At 43.1% G+C, this 23,396-nt stretch overlaps 1 protein-coding gene across 1 annotated transcript in view; it reads right to left on the bottom strand.

The window, feature by feature from the left end:
• CNR1 (cannabinoid receptor 1) overlaps positions 1-21,088 on the bottom strand; it is a 172,373-nt gene extending 151,285 nt beyond the window's left edge. The window contains exon 1 of the mRNA XM_069726382.1: positions 20,483-21,088. The gene's annotated coding sequence lies outside the window, so the exon portion shown is untranslated. The remainder of the gene's footprint in view (positions 1-20,482) is intronic.
• Positions 21,089-23,396: the final 2,308 nt, after the last annotated feature.

Raw genomic sequence — 23,396 nt, 5'->3', positions numbered from 1 at the left:
CTGTATTGGCTATGAAGTGTTTGGGCGACAACAGACACACCGCGGAAGTTCTGTCCGAGTTCTTGCAGAAAGAAACGCAGTCGTGGCTGGGCACTGTAGATCTTGAGGCAGGCAAGGTAGTGAGTGATAACGGAAGGAATTTCATGGCTGCCATCTCCCTTTCCCAACTGAAACACATTCCTTGCCTGGCTCACACCTTAAACCTGGTGGTGCAGTGCTTCCTGAAAAGTTATCTGGGGTTATCCGACCTGCTCCTCAAAGTGCGTGGACTTTGCTCACATATCCGCCGTTCACCCGTACACTCCAGCCGTATGCAGACCTATCAGCGTTCTTTGAACCTTCCCCAGCATCGCCTAATCATAGACGTTGCAACAAGGTGGAACTCAACACTGCACATGCTTCAGAGACTGTGTGAACAGAGGCGGGCTGTTATGTTTTTGTGGGAGGATACACATACACGGGCAGGCAGTAGGATGGCAGACATGGAGTTGTCAGGTGTGCAGTGGTCGAAGATTCAAGACATGTGCCAAGTCCTTCAGTGTTTTGAGGAATGCACACGGCTGGTTAGTGCAGACAACGCCATAATAAGCATGAGCATCCCCCTAATGCGTCTGCTGATGCAAAGTTTGACGCACATAAAGGATCAGGCGTCTGCAGCTGAGGAAGAGGAAAGCCTTGATGACAGTCAGCCATTGTCTGGCCAGGGCAGTGTACAGGACGAGGTAGCGGGCGAAGAGGAGGAGGAGGACGAGGAGGATGATGGGGATGATTATATTTTTAATGAGGAAGCTTTTCCGGGGCCACTGGAAATTGGTGGCGCGGCAAGGCCGGGTTCTGGTTTTTTGAGGGACACAAGTGACGTGGATTTGCCTGAAACTGCCCCTCAACCAAGCACAACCACAGATTTGAGAACTGGAACTTTGGCCCACATGGCGGATTATGCCTTACGTATCCTCAAAAGGGACACACGCATAACTAAAATGATGAATGATGACGATTACTGGTTGGCCTGCCTCCTTGATCCTCGCTATAAAGGCAAATTGCAAAATATAATGCCACATGAGAACTTGGAAATAATATTAGCAACCAAACAATCAACTCTTGTTGACCGTTTGCTTCTGGCATTCATTTTTCATCCCTTATCGATGTTCTCCCTCAACCGTCATTCCCATTTGATTACTGGGCATCAAAATTAGACACCTGGGCAGAATTGGCAGAATATGCATTGCAGGAGCTTGCTTGCCCGGCAGCTAGTGTCCTATCAGAAAGAGTATTCAGTGCTGCAGGTTCAATACTAACAGAAAAAAGGACTCGTCTGGCTACCCAAAATGTAGATGATCTAACCTTCATTAAAATGAACCACAACTGGATTTCGAAATCTTTTGCCCCACCTTGCCCGGCTGACACCTAGCTTTCCTATGAAAAGGTCTTGCCTGTGGACTATTCTGAATGCCTTTTCCAATCTCGTAATTTTCTGCACCTGATTGTCCAGCATACGACATGTTTACACCTCACTAAATGGCCAAACTCCCCACACGGGGCCGTGGTATCGACACTTGGCGACAGCACCCGTGAGAGTGCAGTTTGTCTGAAGAGGTGGGCGAGCCCGCTTTTGGTCGACGGCACTGCCACTGGGTCCCTCCTAGTACAATAAAGTGTCTCTGGCGGTGGTGGTGCGCACCCAATGTCAGACACACCGTTGTAATATGAGGGGCCCTGGGCCTGTGCCGCCGGCCACAAGACAGTTTCCCCCCACCCCAGCTCAAACAGTGCTCTACCACTTGCAAAATTATCTCACAGCTCCACCAATGTTTAGTCTATGCGCTAACATCCTTCAATGCCTGCCACTGACAATACCATTGTATTGACATTTTTGTTATGTTAGGCCTTCGATGCCTGTCTGTGGTCACTCCTTCCACTAGGCCTCCACTGACCACACCACTGCTGCCCGTGTACCCCTGTAACCAATTTAAAATTGCCTACAGCCATGTGTTATTATTTTAGGCCTTCGATGCCTGTCTGAGGTCACTCCTTCCACTAGGCCTCCACTGACCACACCACTGCTGCCCGTGTACCCCTGGAACCAATTTAAAATTGCCTACAGCCATGTGTTATTATTTTAGGCCTTCGATGCCTGTCTGCGGTCACTCCTTCCACTAGGCCTCCACTGACCACACCACTGCTGCCCGTGTACCCCTGGAACCAATTTAAAATTGCCTACAGCCATGTGTTATTATTTTAGGCCTTCGATGCCTGTCTGCGGTCACTCCTTCCACTAGGCCTCCACTGACCACACCACTGCTGCCCGTGTACCCCTGGAACCAATTTAAAATTGCCTACAGCCATGTGTTATTATTTTAGGCCTTCGATGCCTGTCTGCGGTCACTCCTTCCACTAGGCCTCCACTGACCACACCACTGCTGCCCGTGTACCCCTGTAACCAATTTAAAATTGCCTACAGCCATGTGTTATTATTTTAGGCCTTCGATGCCTGTCTGCGGTGACTCCTTCCACTAGGCCTCCACTGACCACACCACTGCTGCCCGTGTACCCCTGGAACCAATTTAAAATTGCCTACAGCCATGTGTTATTATTTTAGGCCTTCGATGCCTGTCTGCGGTCACTCCTTCCACTAGGCCTCCACTGACCACACCACTGCTGCCCGTGTACCCCTGGAACCAATTTAAAATTGCCTACAGCCATGTGTTATTATTTTAGGCCTTCGATGCCTGTCTGCGGTCACTCCTTCCACTAGGCCTCCACTGACCACACCACTGCTGCCCGTGTACCCCTGGAACCAACATCAGAAAATATAAAAATAAGTATTTTGCTTATAAAAAAGAAAATACTGGAGAGATATCAAATGCAGGCATTTTAACATTAAAAACAAACACATACAACAAAAATCTGGTACAGTACTAAAAATGGCCACCAGCTACAATAACTTTCTCCTGCAAGTAGTTAACTGAAAGGTTTTTTCAATTTTAAACACAGATATGGCATCCACCGAGTGTTGTCCTGTCGCGTCTTCTTTATATTATTGCCAAGAAGATGCAAAACAATGAAAATAATAAAATCATTATTTACCAAAAAAATAGAGTAAGTCAAAACCACATTGCAAATAAACATTCATTACAAATAAAGAAGCAGGGCGCGTCCGAGGGTGAGTATATACCTAATAAGAATATAATCACCCTCGGACGCGCCCTGCTTCTTTCCGACAGCCTTCCTTCCTAAGAATCAGCCCTTCCGTGGTGTAGAGAGAGGGTTTGTTACACTCCAAGGTGTTCCCCAGGTTGCCTTTCCTGAGCTTCGATCTTCCGGCTCTCGTTTAGTAGTTGTTGGAAACTACGCTGCATTAGGCCTACAAATTGGGTATGGGGTGTAGAGAGATGGTGTGTTACGCTCCAAGGTGTTCCCCAGGTTTCCTCTCCATTGCTTCGATCTTCCGGCTCTCGTTTAGTAGTTGTTGGAAACTACGCTGCATTAGGCCTACAAATTGGGTATGGGGTGTAGAGAGATGGTGTGTTACACTCCAAGTTGTTCCCCAGGTTTCCTCTCCATTGCTTCGATATTCCGGCTCTCGTTTAGTAGTTGTTGGAAACTACGCTGCATTGGGCCTACAAATTGGGTATGGGGTGTAGAGAGATGGTGTGTTCCACTCCAAGGTGTTCTCCAGGTTGCCTTTCCTGAGCTTCGATCTTCCGGCTCTCGTTTAGTAGTTGTTGGAAACTACGCTGCATTAGGCCTACAAATTGGGTATGGGGTGTAGAGAGATGGTGTGTTCCACTGTAGAGAGATGGTGTGTTCCACTCCAAGGTGTTCCCCAGGTTTCCTCGCCAATGCTTCGATCATCATGCTCTCGTTTAGTAGTTGTTGGAAACTACGCTGCATTAGGCCTACAAATTGGGTATGGGGTGTAGAGAGATGGTGTGTTACACTCCAAGGTGTTCCCCAGGTTTCCTCTCCATTGCTTCGATCTTCCGGCTCTTGTTTAGTAGTTGTTGGAAACTACGCTGCATTAGGCCTACAAATTGGGTATGGGGTGTAGAGAGATGGTGTGTTACACTCCAAGGTGTTCCCCAGGTTTCCTCTCCATTGCTTCGATCTTCCGGCTCTCGTTTAGTAGTTGTTGGAAACTACGCTGCATTAGGCCTACAAATTGGGTATGGGGTGTAGAGAGATGGTGTGTTACACTCCAAGGTGTTCCCCAGGTTTCCTCTCCATTGCTTCGATCTTCCGGCTCTCGTTTAGTAGTTGTTGGAAACTACGCTGCATTAGGCCTACAAATTGGGTATGGGGTGTAGAGAGATGGTGTGTTACACTCCAAGGTGTTCCCCAGGTTTCCTCTCCATTGCTTCGATCTTCCGGCTCTCGTTTAGTAGTTGTTGGAAACTACGCTGCATTAGGCCTACAAATTGGGTATGGGATGTAGAGAGATGGTGTGTTACACTCCAAGGTGTTCCCCAGGTTTCCTCTCCATTGCTTCGATCTTCATGCTCTCGTTTAGTAGTTGTTGGAAACTACGCTGCATTAGGCCTACAAATTGGGGCGGGGTATAGAGAGATGGTGTGTTACACTCCAAGGTGTTCCCCAGGTTTCCTCTCCATTGCTTCGATCTTCCGGCTCTCGTTTAGTAGTTGTTGGAAACTACGCTGCATTAGGCCTACAAATTGGGTATGGGGTGTAGAGAGATGGTGTGTTACACTCCAAGGTGTTCCCCAGGTTTCCTCTCCATTGCTTCTATCTTCCGGCTCTCGTTTAGTAGTTGTTGGAAACTACGCTGCATTAGGCCTACAAATTGGGTATGGGGTGTAGAGAGATGGTGTGTTCCACTGTAGAGAGATGGTGTGTTCCACTCCAAGGTGTTCCCCAGGTTTCCTCGCCAATGCTTCGATCATCATGCTCTCGTTTAGTAGTTGTTGGAAACTATGCTGCATTAGACCTACAAATTGGGTATGGGGTGTAGAGAGATGGTGTGTTCCACTCCAAGGTGTTCTCCAGGTTGCCTTTCCTGAACTTCTATCTTCAGGCTCTCATTAAATTGTGGTTAAACGGAACAACTGCATTTGGCGTACTAGTTGGTTTGGGGCCTACTATCGGTGTCTGCCGCTCCTTGCTGTTCTCCTGGTTTCCTGTCCTGAAATTCCGTTTTCAGGCGCTCGTTAAGTAGTTGTTAATGTTAGACTGCATTTGGCCTACTAGTTGGGTTGGGGCCTACTATCGGTGTCTGCCACTCCTTGCTGTTCTCCTCCACTGAACAAAGCTGTGCCGCCTGTTTACTACTGTTGCCAATTTTGAACTGCATTTCGACTACTTACTGATTTGGGCCTACTCTCTGTGTCAGCCTCTCATTCCAGTTGTCCTCCACTGCAATGCCCCCTGATTAGTCCTGTGTTACCAATTTTGAACTGCATTTAGCCCACTTTATTCTTTGGGCCTATATCTGTGTTTCCTCCTCATCCTGCCCATTGCCCAGCCAGTGATAGATGAGTCTGCTGGTACATTGACCCATAATGCAACATTTCCCGTGCACGCTACACTGCAAGATTGTGACCCTGCTGAAAGTCAGGTCCCCCTTCCCGCATACCATACCACCTTACACGGGGACAAACAGGAAGGTGCAGATGAAAGTGCAGGTTCCTTCATCAGGTGGGGGGAGGAATACTAGTTGGCGACCTCACTGGCACAGGGCCTCTCATGGTACACAAAAGTGTTGCTGCCGGTGGGAGGCGCCCCCGCCGTGCAAACACACCGCTGTACTTTGAGGGGCCCTGTGCCAGTGCCAATGCCAACGAGTGGGCCCCCCCTGCTTGCTCAGGTTCACAGCACTTGCAAAGTTGAAATACTTACCTCTCCCTGCTCCACTGCCGTGACGTGGTCCAGATTTCCTGGGCCCACTAATTACTTGAACCAGCCCTACCCACCACAACTTTAGCCAAATGACCCCCAATTTCAAATGCCTTCCAATTATTATAAGGTAAATTACGCTTGACAAGCTTCATTAAGAAGAATGGATGGTTTTGACATTAAAATGGGCACTCTAGGTGTTTTCCTGGCCCCCACTCACTGCCGACTATGCTGCCCCATTGACTTGCATTGGGTTTCGTGTTTCGGTCGATCCCGACTTTACGTCATAATCGGCCGATTTCACTCGACCCGACTTTTGAGATAGTCGGGTTTCGCGAAACCCGGCTCGACTCTAAAAAGGTCAAGGTCGCTCAACTCTAGTTCTGAGTACGCCGATACCCCACATGTGGGGGTAAACCACTGTTTGGGCGCAAGGCAGAGCTCGGAAGGGAAGGAGCGTCGTTTGACTTTTCAACCCTTAAATGACACCATTTTGGAAAGTAGAACCCCTAAGGAACTTATCTAGATGTATGGTGAGCACTTTAACCCAACAAGTGCTTCACAGAAGTTTATAATGCAGAGCCATAAAAATAAAAAATCATATTTTTTCACAAATATGATCTTTTCGCCCCCAATTTTTTATTTTCCTGAGGGTAAGAGAAGAAATTGGACCCAAAAAGTTGTGCCATTTGTTCTGAGTATGCCGATACCCCACATGTGGAGGTAAAACACTGTTTGGGCTCATGGCAGAGCTCGGAAGGGAAGGAGCGCCGTTTGACTTTTCAATGCAAAATTGACTGGAATTGAGATGGGATGCCATGTTGCGTTTGGAGAGCCCCTGATGTGCCTAAACATTGAAACCCCCACAAGTGACACCATTTTGGAAAGTAGACCCCCTAAGGAACTTATCTAGATATGTGGTGAGCACTTTAACCCACCAAGTGCTTCACCGAAGTTTATAATGCAGAGCCGTAAAAATAAAAAATCATATTTTTTCACAAATATGATCTTTTTGCCCCCAATTTTTTATTTTCCCAAGGGTAAGAGAAGAAATTGGACCCCAAAAGTTGTTGTGCCATTTATTCTGAGTATGCCGATACCCCACATGTGGGGGTAAACCACTGTTTGGCGGCATGGCAGAGCTTGGAAGGGAAGGAGTACTGTTTGACTTTTCAATGCAAAATTAACTGGAATTGAGATGGGACGCCATGTTGTGTTTGGAGAGCCCCTGATGTGCCTAAACACTGAAACCCCCCACAACTGACACTATTTTGTAAAGTAGACCCCCTAAGGAACTTATCTAGCTGTGTTTTGACAGCTTTGATCCCCCAAGTGTTTCACAACAGTTTATAACAGTCTATAATGCCGTGAAAATAAAAATTAATTTTTTTCCAACAAAAATGTTTTTTTAGCCCCCCAAATTTTTATTTTCCCAAGGGTAACAAGAGTAATTGGACCCCAAAAGTTGTTGTCCAATTTGTCCTGAGTACGCTGATACCCCATATGTGGGGGGAACCACCGTTTGGGCGCATGGCAGAGCTCGGAAGGGCAGGAGCGCCATTTGGAATGCAGACTTAGATGGATTGGTCTGTAGGCATCACGTTGCATTTGCAGAGCCCCTGATGCACCTAAACAGTAGAAACCCCCCACAAGTGACACCACTTTGGAAACTAGACCCCCCAAGGAACTTATCTATGTGTTTTGACTTTGAACCCCCAAGTGTTTCACTACAGTTTATAACGCAGAGTCGTGAAAATAAAAATTAATTTTTTTCCCACAAAAATGTTTTTTAGCCCCCAAATTTTTTTCCCAAGGGTAACAAGAGAAATTGGACCCCAATAGTTGTTTTCCAATTTGTCCGGAGTATGCTGATACCCCATATGTTTGGGTAAACCCCTGTTTGGGTGCACGGGAGAGCTTGAAAGGGAAGGACCACTGTTTTACTTTTTCAACGCAGCATAAGTACATGTGGGGGTTGCCTGGTTGCTAGGGAAGCCCCAATATGTAATCAAGCTGGCTAACAGATGTAATTCATTCAGCTGCGGCACTGAAAACTAAATCTCCGAGTACTTACAAATATTCAGAGGACACCCAAGCGTGCTCGGGAAATCTCAAGCAACGAGTATGTTCGCTCATCACTAGTCACCACCAACATCAGCTGACCCAGCAGCAATGCAATGCACTAACACCAGCGGCCACCGGGGGGGAACCGCATTAACCTTGATAGCCAGAAAGGAGAAAAGATCTTAAACTGAGGGAAACCAGATCTGCCACAAATCCAAAATTGAATCGCGACATTATCTCTTGTCAAAGCACATATATTTATGTATGCCAGTTTTTCTGCTTCAACATATTAAGAACACTCAGAGGACACCCAAGCGTGCTTGGGAAATCTCAAGTACTGAGTATATTCGCTCATCACTAGTGGTGACCACTCCCACCATCCTTTAAGAGGTCACCTGATGCATCAGCTGACTGCTGGTGTTTTGCTTTCTGCAGCGACCAAGCTGGGAGAAGGAGCTTGCTGGGAACAGTTCTTCTGCTGAGTCCAGTGAATCTGGTGTTTCTTCCCACTGTGCTGTGCTTTGCAGCTATAAGCTAAGTTTTGTCCCCGGGAGAAGGCAGTTTGCCGAAACGTGCGTAGGGGCAGGCATTGGCACCCACGTAGAGGCAATAATTTCTACATTACTATTGGATACTTTTTGGCGATTATCTTATGTCTATAGATATACTAATCTTGCATTATGTACTCATACATTTTGGTGTTTGACGTATACTATGTTTACCACATCCGTGTTTAGTTTCTTGTAGTGCCTCTGTAGAAAGTATGGTGGGCTCCTCTGCCAAATTTTGGTTTCCCACTTTTTAATACCTTTGATGTTTCTATATGTTTTTCATTTTTGTTTTTTTGTCAATAAAATTGTAATTTTTTCTATAGTTGGTTCTTGTGTACATTTTTTCTTATCGGATTTTTAGCTATAAGCTAAGTGTTGTTTTCCTATACCTTGTCTGTCTTTTTGTTGTATTAGTGCAGCGGTGGGATCAGTGCACTCTCCTGCCAGTTCCCTACTTAGGCATATGTGCAGGTCAAGTAGGGGACTAGGAATTCTGGTCGGCGATGGGGTGAAAGAACCCAGATAGGGACGATAGCAAGATCAGGGCACATCTGCAGGCCAGTGCAGGATGTGCCCAGTCCCTACTGACAGGGCCCACCATTGTAAATGTGTCACTGGTGTTCCCTTGCTTATTGTTCTGTTTGTGACAGACCTACGGTTGGGTCGTTTCATACCTGGTCAGTCACATCGTGACAATAACACCGACTGTCACATTTTTTCTGGTGAGCCATGGCTCAAATGCAGGCCTTTGCCCAACTGCTCCAGACTCTCACCACTGAGCTTAAGGATCTGCGTGGTGAGGTGGTGCATCAGCTGCAGCAGTTGTTGGGGTTCTTGGCCTCGGCTCAGGTACAGGCTCAATCAGAACCCAAGATATCTCTCCCTGACAGGTTCTCTGGAGGGAGAGATACATTTTTGGTTTTTAAGCAGGCCTGCAAGTTACACTTCAGGCTCTGCCATCATTCATCAGGGAGGAACAACGGGTGGGAATCATCTTTTCCCTTCTTAAGGGTGATCCCCAATCCTGGGCCTTTTCTCTGCTGACCAGTTCTCCTTCTATGCGGTCAGTGGATGAGTTTTTTGCGGCTCTGGCGCTCGTATATGGTGATATGGATGGCTTCTCCTTGGTGGAATTCTGACATCGGAACATCAAGCAGTAGGGCCGGCCGGCTGAGGAGTACTGTTCAGAGTACAGGAGGTGGGCCACTGACACACAGTGGAATGACTCTGCCCTTAGGAGCCATTTTGTGCAGGGTCTGTCCCCTAGGGTGCAAGATGCTCTGGTGCAGTACGCCGCCCCCAGGTCATTGGAGGCCAACATTTCCCTTGCCATCCGGGGTAATAGACGCTTGAGGGAGAGGCATACACCAAATGTGCCCTCTGTAGTCCTTTCTAGGGAGGAGGACACACCTGATCAGGCGGACGAACCCATGCAGGTGGGTGGAGTTGGTTTTCTGTGGTTTGCTGTGGTGTGGAGGCATGTTTTTACTGTGAGCAGATCGGTCATTTTATCAATGTCTGCCCAGCTCGTGCCAAAATACCTGTTCCACCTAAGAAGTCGCGTCCCCCTGGTCATGTGGAGGGAAGCGACCAGGGAGTGTATATTTCCCCCAATTTCTTGTCTCGGTGTACCTTACCTGCTGAGGTGGTTGTGGGTGGGGTAACTGAGAATATTCTGGTGCTTGTGGACAGAGTCTCTGTCATGCTATATTTTGGAGGGCATGCCAACTCCCATGGTCTTAGGACTCCCTTGGTTGAAAAAACACAACCCGGTCTTGGCCTCTCGGTCCAGGGAAGTAGTCAGCTGGGGTTAGTCATGTGAGGACTGCTGCCTGGGAGCTATGATCTCTGCCATCCTTCTACAACCTACCCTTTCTTCTCCAGTGGGGGAAGTAGAGGTGCTGCCAGGGAGTATGGGCAAGACTCTACCCTCACTACATGTTAACCTGGTATTTCAGAGACCTCTTAGGAGGAGGTGGTCTAAGGAGGGTGGTGGTTCCATCGGTGCATACTGGGAGTGTGAGTTTGGTGACACAGGGGGATACCTCTGTTGTCAGTTCTGTAAAGAGTTCACCATCTTGTGGCAGATGCATGTGTGAAAATAAAAGTTCCGGACTTGTGTGTGAATGAGTGTCCACCAACAATATCAGGTGGAAGTGTGGTACTGGAATTTGGAGTTCGAGGTTAACTGGGCCATATCAGGTGTCAGCCATTGTCAGCCCAGAGACTTACCAGTTGGAGTTATCCTCAGTAATGCCCATACACAACTCATTCCACATGTCGGCGCTCTGGAGATTTGTGCCGCCTACGTTGTCATCTCCATTGTGCTGTGTCCACCGTAAACCTGAGGGTCAGGTGACTGACAAGGTGAACTCTGGTGAATCGAGACATCCTCACCTTAGGTTGTCTACTGGTGAGGTCCAATGTTGAGGGTCCAGAGGCCCTCATTGAAAGGGGGGTACTGTCACGATCCAGTTTTAGATTTGTGTCAGATCTGGTTTCCCTCAGTTTAAGACCTTTTTTCTTTTCTGGTCATCAAAGTTAATGCAGTTCCCCCTGGTGGCTACTGGTGTTATTGCATTGCTTTGCTGCTGGGTCAGCTGATGTTGGTGGTGACCACTCCCACCATTCTTTAAGAGGTCACCTGGTGCATCAGCTGACTGTTGGTGTTAGTTCATTCTGCAGTGATCAAGCTGGGAGAAGGAGCTTGCTGAGTCTGGTGAATCTGGTGTTTCTTCCTGCTGTGCCTTGCTTTGCAGCTATAAGCTAAGTGCTGTGTTCCTATACCTTGTCTGTCTTTCCTTACCACTTGTAATATTAGTGCAGCGGTGGGACCAGTGCTTTCACCTGCCAGTTCCCTACTTAGGCATAGGTGCAGGGCAAGAGAGAGAATAGGTATCCTGGTTGGTGACGGGGTGAAAAAACCCATATAGGGACGGTAGCAAGGTCAGGGCACATCTGCAGGCCAGTGCAGGAGGTGCCCATTCCCCCATTCCCTACCGACAGGGCCCAACATTGTAATTGTGTCCCTGGTGTTCCCTTGTATGTTGTGCTGTTTGTGACAGACCAACGGTTGGGTCGTTTCTTACCTGGACAGTCACATCGTGACAGATAACTTGGGATGGCTAGATAACTGGGACAGAAATTCTTCAAAATGGCAGGTATTGTGGGATTATCCTGGTATTTATTAGTTAGTACCAAAGATTATTTAATTGATCCATAGAGAATAAATTTTGAGTCAAATTTCCAGACATTTGCAGATCGCTATAAACTTGAACAGCTTTTATTTGTACAGATCATCCAAAAAATAAGTCACAGATTGCTAAAGAGTCACAGGGTTGGTTAATGAAGTCTAGCTTTGTGAGGCAGGCTTCCCCATAATGCCCTAAAGCTATCACATTCCATAGTCTAGCTCAGCCAATCAGGGAAGACTATTGCAGCCAGTATAAAAGATGAGAGCCAGCCAACTAGTGCCATTTTAAGCTTTTACAATGTAAGGATAGGAGGTCAGTGAACACATCTAATTCCACATAAAGACAGAAAAAGTGCCAAATTGGATTGTGTTGTACTACTGCATTTGTGTTGAAGCACATAGAATGTGAGTAGTTGTCAACCTGTGAATACTATCCCAATGATTCCCAGTGATTTAAGGAGATGCTGTACCTGCATAATTAGCATGACTGCAAAATTATTGATTAAGATATATTACAGTAAAAGCACAGCACCTTAATAGCAGCCTTTTTTAAATCTTCACAAACTGCAATTGCAAACTAGGAGGGCAGTTTAATACACTGTCCCCTAATTTTACTACTAAAGAAGAATCTTGAAACCTAGGCTTGTGTTTTTTATATGTATATAAGTATGTTTTTTAATATAAATTTCCAGAATCCAGAAATGTAAATACAACTGGTAAGTTCATGTTGAAAATATTTTTCATTATAACAGTTCTTTGAGTAATCTAATAATAGCCACACACAAGCTGCCTGAATTCACCTATTTACCTCCTGTCACCATCTGTTTTCTCCTAGTCAGATAGGTTGGGGTAACATTGACAGTAAAGGGAATCTGTCATCAGGTTTTTGTCATCTGAGAGCAGACTAATGTGGGAAAAGAGACCCTGATTCCAACCATGTATCACTTAGTTTACTGGGTGCAGCAGTTGTGACACAATCATAGCTTCTAGATGTAGAATGCAGCAAAGATCATAAAACTGCTTCCGTCCACATCAGGTTCTCTTTGGGCTAATCACAAAGTGATATAGTCATATATTTTAAGTAAACAGTACCACACAGGGTAATAAATGACACATCATTGAACTCTGTGTCTCAGCCTCTATCTTCTATTGTCTTCAGACTACATAGAAAAAAATCTGCTGACAGATTCCCTGTGTTTGCATTAACCCCTTTCTGCCATGGGACGGAATAGTATGTCCGAAGGCAGAACCCCCACTTTGATGCGGTCTCCAGCGGTGAGCCCGCATCAAAGCAGGGACATGTCAGCTGTGTTGAACAGCTGACATGTGCCCACAATAGGTGCTGGTGGAATGCCGCGCCTATTAACTAGTTAAATGCCTCAGTCAAACTCTGACAGCAGCATTTAACAAGCGTTCCGGCCATCCGGACGGAAATGCTCGCACCGTTGACCCCATCACATGATCGGGGGTCATCGGTGCGTCGGCATAACAATCAGACCTCTACGGTTGTGGTTCTTGATGCTGGATTGCTATGAGTGCCACCCTGTGGTCGGTGCTCATAGCAATGCTGCAATTCTACTACATAGGGGCGATCTGAGCATCGCCTCTATATAGCCGAGGCGATAGAGTTGTGGTAGCTTCTAGCCTCCCATAGAGGCTATTGAAGCTTGCCAAAATTAAAAATAGTTTTTTTTTTAAATTTGAAAAAATAAAAGATATGAAAGTTTAAATCACCCCCCCTTCACCCTATTCAAAATAAAACAATACAAATAAAATCAAACCTACACATATTTGGCTTTGCTGTGTTTAGAATCACCCGATCTATCAATGAAAAAAGGATTAAGCCGATCACTAAACGGCGTAGCGGGGAAAAAAGTAAAAATGCCAGAATTACATTTTTTTGGTCGCGTAACATTGCATTAAAATGCAATAACGGGCGATCAAAAGAACGTATCTGCACCAAAATGGTATCATTAAAAATATCAGCTGGACACGCAAAATATAAGCCCTCAGCCAACCCCAGATCACAAAAAATGGAGATGCTACGGGTAATGGAAATTTTTTTTTTTTTTTTAGGAAAGTTTGGAATTTTGTTTCACCCTTAGATAAAACATAACCTAGTCATGTTAGGTGTCTATGAACTCATAATGACCTGGAGAATCATAATGGCAGGTCAGTTTTAGCATCAAGGTCAAGTTTGGGATTGCAATTTCATCGAACTTGGAATTTTTTCCGTTTTCTAGTACACGACATGGTGTTGTTCAAAAGGACAACTTGTCCCACAAAAAATAGGCCCTCACGTGGCCGTATTGATGGAAAAAAGTTATTGCTCTGGGAAGGAGTGGATCAAAAAACAAAAAGTGCTGGTCAATAAGAGCTCAAAATTGGTTAAATACAACCTCTGAGTGTGCTACACCTATTCTAAGGGCAACTACAGATGTTGCAGTATTGAGAATCCTTTGGGAAGATTTGGAGAAGTTGGCATATTCAAATTTCAAACTTTGCGATCAACTCTATTTAGCACTTAACTATAGTGGTCCAAGGATGGAGAGCCAATGAACCTGCAGCAAGGTCAGGAGCACTCAAAGCTCATTAAAGACCATCCAATCCATTGAGACCCCATTTTACAAATATTAAGAAGGATCTGCAGCTGACATCTTGATTGCAGATACTACAAGACAATATGACCATTAACCCCTTAATGACCGCCAATACGCCTTTTAACTGACCTGACATATAAGAGATACTGACCTCCCCATACAGATGACAATCCAGCATCTGTTGGTTGTACACTATAGCTGACAACTTGCTGTATCAGCCATGATCAGTATTTGCACCATCTAAATCTGTTTAACCCCTTAGATGCTGCTGTCAATATTGACTACATCATTATAAATGGTTAACAGAGTGTGGGGGCTTCTTCTTTATCCCAATTGGTGCCCTCAGATCATGATTTTGTTGTCCTGATGTTTGCGATGGCAATTCATGACCAAATAGCGGCCTTAGAGTCTGATGGCTGTAGTAATCTGTTTAGAAGTTAGCGACATTTAGGTGGTAAAAATACACATTTTCATTTCTGTCATGTCACTTTGCATTAATTCCTGTAAAGCACCTGATGGGTTAATAAACTACCTGACAGCAGTTTTCAATATGTTTAGGGGTGCTGTTTTTAAAATGGTATCACGTTTGGGGGTTTCCCAATATATGGGACCCCTAAAGTCACTTCAAACATGGATAAGTCCCTAAAAAAATAAATGTGGTAAATTTCTTTGAAAAAATGAAAAATTGCTGCTACATTTTTAAACCTCCTAAAATGCTAACAAAATAAAATAACATTTTACAAATGGTGCTGATGTAAAGCAGACATGTGGGAAATGTTATTTATTAATGGTTTGCTGTTGTATGACTATCTGGATTAAAGGGATAATCATTCAAATTTAGAAAATTGCTAATTTTTTAACATTTTTCTCAAATTTTTTATATTTTTTATAAATAAACACAAAAAATGTTGAACTAAATTTACCATTATCATAAAGTATAATGTGTCACGAAAAAACAATCTCAAAATCACTGGGATTTGTTGAAGCGTTGCAGAGTTATTACCACATAAAGTGACACTGGTCAGATTTCAAAAATTTGGCTCGGTCACTAAGGGGTTAAAATAGGCTTTTGCTTTTAATGTTATGGTTTACATTAATGTATTACTAGAAACATTTCAAAGTCTATTATACTAACAAAGCTGTATTCATTTGTGAAAATAAAGTATTCTGATGTTCCAGTACTAACAAAACATATAGATTTTTTAATTTTTGATAGAAAAAATATTTAAATATTATCAGGGAAAACAATATTGTTGACTATGCTCATATATTGTACATTATAACCAGACCATATGTTATTATTGATTTTTTGCAGTTTCCTTATATAGACTTAGGAATTATAGGCAATGACTTTAATATAGAAAAAGACGAATAGTTTCTGATAATGGCAAAAATGTGATAGATTATTATATGCTATGTTAATAGCTCAATTAAATGCCTGATTGGAATGTAAGGCACTAGTTAACTGCCAACACATGCCACTTATAAAACCAGAAATCCATAGAGAAAATGTCCCCTATAAATCACTAATGTCTTTAGCCTACATCTTCAAAATGATCATCAGTCAGGGAAGATCCATGATGCCTATAGTTAAAGGCTTTCATTGTTGATGTCCCCAACGACAGTACTGCAAATGATCTGTATATAGGAATATCTCTGCATTGCTTATTGATTAGCAAATATGTTCTTTAAGTCAAAATATGCTTACATAAGAGATATTGCTTACTCTCCATAATATATGGCTGAAGTCGAATTGTGGGATCAAATGACTGCTTCGACTGCGTTACAATGATTTCAGGCTTTCAGCCCAAGGGTTGAAAAGCAACATATTGTCACATACATGCAATCAGCCACACATAGAGTATCCAATGCTTGTTCTCCTGATGCAGTGCAGAAATTATTCAGCAGACACATAATCCCTTGTTTCCTGCGTGAGCAGTAAGTGTTTCTATTACTATGACTACTAAACTTGAAGATAACACACACGAATATACATACATACGAATATATATATATATATATATATATATATATATTCATATGTATGTATATTAGTACATGTGTGTATATAAACACACATATAAGTGCAGGTAGATACAATAATACATATATACATATTACTAAAGGTAGCAACAATAACAGTTGTTTTATGACACGAGAAGCCCATAAGACATCATTCTATTACATATTTGGCATATTAGATCTTCTGTTAAGCATCATAAATGTATTAACTTAGAACCTGTATCATCATCATTTCCTTGTAGGTTGCAACAAACAAAGGAGCAAAATTGGTATTTGCAAACAAAAAATATTGATAATTAAAAATTCATGCCATACTCATTATTGCATTTCTTCTAACAGCAAGTTAATCGCTCACACCCACTATGTGTATTATTCACTCTTCCCGTAGGCATTGTCATGGCAAAATCCACAGGGACTATTACGGCTTCTCCTTCTGGCAGTTTCAAAACAATATGTAAAATGATAGTGATCAAGAAATTAGGAAAGCTATGACTGATAGGTAAGATCGGAAGTACTATACTATACCATTACTTCCATTTATACATCATATAAAGGCTCCTGAATAGAAAAAAAGGACGTACCCGAAGGTTCAACCAACTCCTCTATAGAGAGAGACTTTTTATTGCAATGGATAGATTATAGTACTAATGAGAGAGGCCTTCTAACCTTGCGCCTCCTCGTCTAACAAAATACTAGCTAATATTGACCGCAATGTCTGCCATTCAATATGGACTTTGTTTTCCAGGATTCTGCTTTCGGATTCACTATTTGGAACACACCATAAAAAGTGTTGGAGCTGCAGCATAAATAAAAAATATTTAGTCTGACCAGAAGGTATTGTTGACTCTCCTAGAAAAACAGATAAAATAACCCCCAGATGTTGATTAGACGGGTATTAAATCACAAAATGTTGGGTCTAATTTTGGATAGCTCTGGCAGTAAACCAAGAGCATTATCCTCCCCCAGAGGGTCATTATAAAACGATCAGTTAATGCACAAGTATACTACAGCGCTGCTATATCTGTACATCCCTTTACTAAAAAAACTTACAAAAGTAACTGGTTTATTTTGCCTTTGTGTAGTTATAATGCCGTTCTGGTAAGTTACTGTTGCATAACCCAATAGATCTAGGGGAATATGGCACTGTTTTTCCTTGTGGAGGCTACCGGATGAAAAAGGGAGTCTTACAGGCCAGGCAACACTCTCTGGGAAGCAAAATGTAAAGCTAATAACACAACCATATGCAATATGTATCAGTAAATGCTTTACAGTATTGATAGAACGGTGTTATCTATTTGTATATTGAATTTTCTGTTTGAATGACTAGTTAGTTTTTCGTATATACATGTTTACTAGCCAACCTATGTCATGGGAAGTCCACTGTATACTACTGCAGCTATTCCTACTATCACGAGTAAGTGGTATAATATAATTTATTGTTTACTGACAAATAACTGCATAAACACTAAAAAATACAGTCTCCTAATAATCTATACTATACTAAAATGTTAAAACCCCTAGATTTGATAGAAGGTAGCACAAACACAAATACATCTTCTAAATAGGACATTGTAAGATCTGATATTAATGTCACATGAACTGACTTGAGTTTCGCTTACACATAAAACAATTTACCAGTTTAAACAACTTTTCGCATTCGACAAAGTGATAGTCCTATAGATTCTTATACTCTTATTTTTTAATCGCAGAATACTGACTTATTTATAGGATCACCCTTCAGTTTTCTTTCTATTTACTACAAAGGGTTTTCCATTTGTTATTAATATGATATTTGTAGAGAAGGCGATAGATATCTAATATCTATTTTTATATCTGGCAGTCCAATATTGAGGCTTTGCAGTCATTTCGCACATTAGCGTTGATGTGGGACTCATAGTAACTAGTTTTATTGTATGGTGATGATTAGGCAAGTTTGGAAAAAAAACACATACACAGGCTATCTCGCAAGTCATATCGAAAAACCTAATATAATAGAATTGTAAATTCGTTAGCAGCTTATTCCAGAGTAGATTTATTGCCCCATTGATCATATGGATAATGTAAACTCTAAGGCGCATAGTGCAAAGGTTGCATTTGAAATAACTGGAAAATAGAGAACCAAGCAATGATCTTAAATGCAACAAGGACGGTGTCAACTCCCCTCCCCCCCCCCCGAAAAAAATCTCTTAACAGTTGATGATGAAGAGCATTTTTGTCAATATGTGTCCAACTAGATCACAACAGCTGCACCATGTATTTACATGTTATGCAAAAAAACTAATTATCACATTCATCACACAGGAACATCAAAAGCATACTCTGCTAAAGATGATCAACACAGCTACTGTGGGCAGGATTTACAAGGGGTAAAGGATGTATTTTATATAAGATATATAAGATATATAGTATATATCAACGGTGGTAAAGGCATGGAATTAATTCACTCTATCATTTATTAAGCTGATGACTGTATAGGAAAAGATTGAATTAGCGCTATAGGTCTGTGTTCCATTAATACCAACAAAATGTATACACATCGGAAGCTATGTTATGTGAATAGCTATGTGAACCGACTACATATCGTGATAGTTTTTAGCCTCATTAGATGCCATTTATTGTCATGTAGTGTAAAATACCGCAGCTCACCATAACATTATTAGCCTATTATTTATATCCCAAACAGTAGCTGACCAAGTTAAAGGCTTATGCCATTTATTCCAAGGGAGCACTTAAACCCTCAGAGAATAGGGATTATATGTTAAACAAAAAGCCCATTTTATCATAATTTAACATAAATTGTATGCCAAAAAAATAATAAAAAAAAAACATGTTAAAGAGTAAAAATGTGGTTATGGCATAAATACAAAACTTAATAACGTTTCCAATGTCAAGCACTACGCGCACTACTGTACATCAGGACAAAGAAAGGTTCTACTTTACAAAACATACATTGAATTTGTACATTCAATGCTTCAGAACCAAGTGCAACTGATGGTATTAATAGCAGAGCTCCATAGTTATTAACTCTCACATAATATATCAACATGTCACAGTCCAGAAGACCCAGCAAGGCAGGTCATCATATACCTCTACAGATGTGTCTAAATTATGGCAACTACGGAGAATCTATTGAGCGTCAAGGTTCCAGTGTAAAACTAATTACTTATAAACCATAAATAAATATATATATATATTTTTTTTTTAAAGATGAATTCAAGACTTTTCCTTGTCCTTCAGTTCCAAAGTGCATGGTCCTAAACCCTCATCCCTTCTAGACGCCGGCCCCACTGCCTTGATCAAACATTTATGTCAGTTCTCAGCTTATAGAGGTGTGAATAGAATAGGATGAACTCCACAGACTTCACAGTGGAAGCAAGACTCCTTTCTGAAGCCTCCCATTCACCAGTTACTAACAGATGCCCAATCGAGACATTTCAGCAAAATCTACAATATTCCAATCTGTCAGGAGGAAGACGTGCCAAACTCTTGTGCATGTGTCATAGGATTGCTTCAAACTTGATCACTGTGCTCTATGCATATGAAGGACTAATATTAAACATATCATAGTAAATTGTATCCTTAACGTAAGAGGAACCTTTACCTGTTCCCTCCTAATCCACATACCACAGTAACAATTGTCCTCAAGTGTTGTCTGCAGTTCTCTCTGCTTGTCTTGTCCTTGACTCCTTCATTATGTGTCATATTAATAATGCAAGACATCTTAGATAATCCCTTTTTCTGGGAAAGAAGCCCCAAATCTACCTAACAGTATCTGATATTGCAAATATGCAAAATATATCAAACCCAAATAAATAATTGTGCTCTTCTGGTTGTTTAGAATGAACAATATTCATACGAGGCAGATAAGATTACATAACATGGTCCTTACCAATATGTGTCTATAGCTATAGATATATTGATCTATCTATCTAGAACAGACACATGGAGTGAAATCATGCCCAGATAAAAGGAATGTGAGGGAATATCTTTTTAATCTAATATTAATGGGCTGATTTTCATCCAGCTCTTCTGCTGCTGGTGGCATTCTGCTTGTTATTTCCATCCGGCTGAATGAAAATCTATCTGCGATAAAAGTTTCTAATCTGATAATCATAAAGCAGCAATGTGAGATGGAGCAGCAGCACATGGGTATGGATGGCATACATGGATGGGCAGATGAAAGCAGCAGCAGCAGCTCTTACCCCTGTTCACATGTCAGTGTCTGGAGCCCTTCTCCATGGATGATGCTCCTGTCCCTTGCTTCAGGCTCCAGCTCTCCTTCCAACTTGCAGGCACTGAGCTTGTGCTTTTGGCGCTGTCCCCTAATGTGGTGCTGAACTGCTGCCCCCCAGAGGGAGCACTGGAAGGGGATGCCACAGAGCAGTGCCCTGGGCACAGAGCTTGGTTATAGCGCAAACACTGCCAGCTCACACCTCACTGGGTGAAAGCTAAAGATGCCCACAGCTCTGGTGAAAAGACAAGGCGTCGTTATCCACTTCATGGATCTGGCTCACACCCTGCTCTGTGGGATTGCCTGGTACTTACTGGCATGCATGTTCTGCCACCCTGTGTCACTGACACTTGTGCTTGTCTGCTGTTTGCTTGCAGCTGATTTGCTCCCCTCTGCTCAGCCAGCTCCCTCCTTCACTCCCAGCTCCTCTCGTCTGCTTTGTGTTTTTCCTTTTGGTCCCAGTGCTCTCAGGTCCCATTTATCAAGCTGCTCTTCATCACGTGTTAATCTGTTTTAGTCCTGGCACCGTCACAATCACTAGCACAGACTGCAATACCAAGTACTCTAGGAGCTGTGTGAGGCTTGGGAGAAGAGGAGCCTGTAGTCACCGCAGCACTACACAACAGGAACACCCATCCCAAAGCCGCCTCCAATAGTCAGCTCCCACAGCCAGAAGTTGGCATGCCCTGCCCATGCAGGAGAATACCATGCTATCTACCCTGTACACTCCATCACTAGATGACTAATGCTAGCAAGGACCATAGATGGGACTATACCGCTCTGTATACTACAGAAGGTCACTGTCATCCTTCTAGGCACTGCACTTCATTTATTGCCTTCCCAAGTGTTCTGATTAGTGATGAGCGAGTATACTCGTTGCTCGGGGGTCCTCCGAGTATTTGTTAGTGTTCGGAGATTTAGTTTTCATCACGCCAGCTAAATGATTTACAGCTATTAGCCAGGCTGAGTACATGTGGGGGTTGCCTGGCTGCTAGGGAATCCCCACATGTTATCAAGCTGGCTAATAGCTGTAAATCATGCTGCTGAGGCGATGAAAACGTAATCTCCAAGCAGTCATAAATACACGAAGATCACCCGATCGTGTACTGGAAAACCCGAGCAGCGAGTACACTCACTCATCACCAGTTCTGATTACTCCCACCCATCACTGACACTAGTGAATCCTATAGTGAGCATCCCCTCCCCCAGCCCTCATCACATATGAACCTCTTCATAGAGAGACTAGGGTATCACCTATACACATAGTCCCCCAGACACTCCGACCTCTCATCATGTCAGCCACCAGTATGTTTAGTGTGTGATTTTTGGTCGTTCCTTATATGTGTGGATTTGTTATAATAAGCGGTATTGTGTTTTTGTTACGATTTTACCTTACACTTGTTACACAGCGTATGCTATTATATATCTGTGAAGATGTAATATATGCCTGATACCTGTAGTTATAATAGGACTGAAAACTACAGCTCTATTTGCAACACCATGATGGCGGAGAGAGCTGTAGTATCCAGCCATATTATGGTAGGTTTCAGAAATATAACATATCTTCACAGAATCAGTATCACAAGTAAAATCTCCCAGAAGAAGAGAAGATGTGTTATATTTCTGAAACCCGTAGGTACAATATGGCTGGATACTACAGCTCTCTCCACTACTGTGGTGTTGCAGTCTATACATACTGTATGTATAGGGAGACTTTACTTCTGCAATCGGTGATACTGATACTTTGTCAATTTGACACTTCGAGACATTGATCATCTACTTTCTGTGAAACAGGATTAGGTCGGACGTTTGTCATGTCCTAAAATTGATTGCATCTGTTTATTCAGCTCTACATTACAAAGTGTGCACTGTGTCTAAACAGTAACATTCAGATTACAGTGGACATGTGAAGTGGCCATAAAAGCGACCCTAGCTGTTAGGTTTCCAGAAAGCAGGCTGCCAATGCAGTTCACCACAAAACTGATAGAGGGCACACCTCTTTAGAATTACCTAACACTTTTCATAATCTGCTTCTAATATTTTTATTATCCATTCTTCAATATGTTGCCGTATTGAAAGCAAATGATTGGAAATAAACAGTTTCACAAACTAGTTATTAAGGGCTGGCGGAATGCACCAAATAATTATAAAGATGGAATAAGGTGCGATAGCAGCCCAAGGTCCACCGTGCAGAGATAATAAGTGCTACTAGGTAATGGCGGACAGTAAATGGAATAATGAAAACACACATGGGTTATCTACATGCGGTATGAAGAAAGCGAACCCTGTTGTGTCACAGGGGCGCAATACCGCAGAGGAAACACAAGTATAGAGGCACAGAACTTTGTCCCTAGACACAGGGTTAGAGTCCCTCTAGACCACTTGCGTTCGGCACCGGAACTGCGGTGCCAGGGAAAAATAAATGCAAAATAGATTTAGCACACTGGGTGAGCGCACTGCCGCTCTGGAAGACACCACTAACCACCCTAACTAGGGACAGGTAAGCACACTGGTTGCACACGGTGCCACATTGGCCAATGCTGCTGATAGACGCTATTAGATTGTGCCTGTTGCTGGATGGCACTAACTGGCGCTAGACAGCTCCAACATTCGCGAGCATTTATCCACACTAGGGATGGGTATGATTCGGAGCTTTCACCAGAACAGGCATACATCCACACACACACAATAACTGATTTTCTAGTGCATGGCCGTGCCGCAATGCAAACAATTTATAGCGGAAGTTCTCCATTACCTTCCTAGTGGTCCAATAGGAGCTGCTACAGGACCTAAGCATGTGACCCCTGACCTCCAATAAGAGGTCATCCCTTGGGCATGCTCAGAAGAAGAAAAGCAGGACTTAGTCCCAGGAGCGCCTGCTCGCC

This window comes from Ranitomeya imitator, chromosome 5 (assembly GCF_032444005.1).
Source record: "Ranitomeya imitator isolate aRanImi1 chromosome 5, aRanImi1.pri, whole genome shotgun sequence".
NCBI classification, from domain to species: Eukaryota; Metazoa; Chordata; class Amphibia; order Anura; family Dendrobatidae; genus Ranitomeya; species Ranitomeya imitator.
This window is presented reverse-complemented; position numbering and strand designations above follow the sequence as displayed.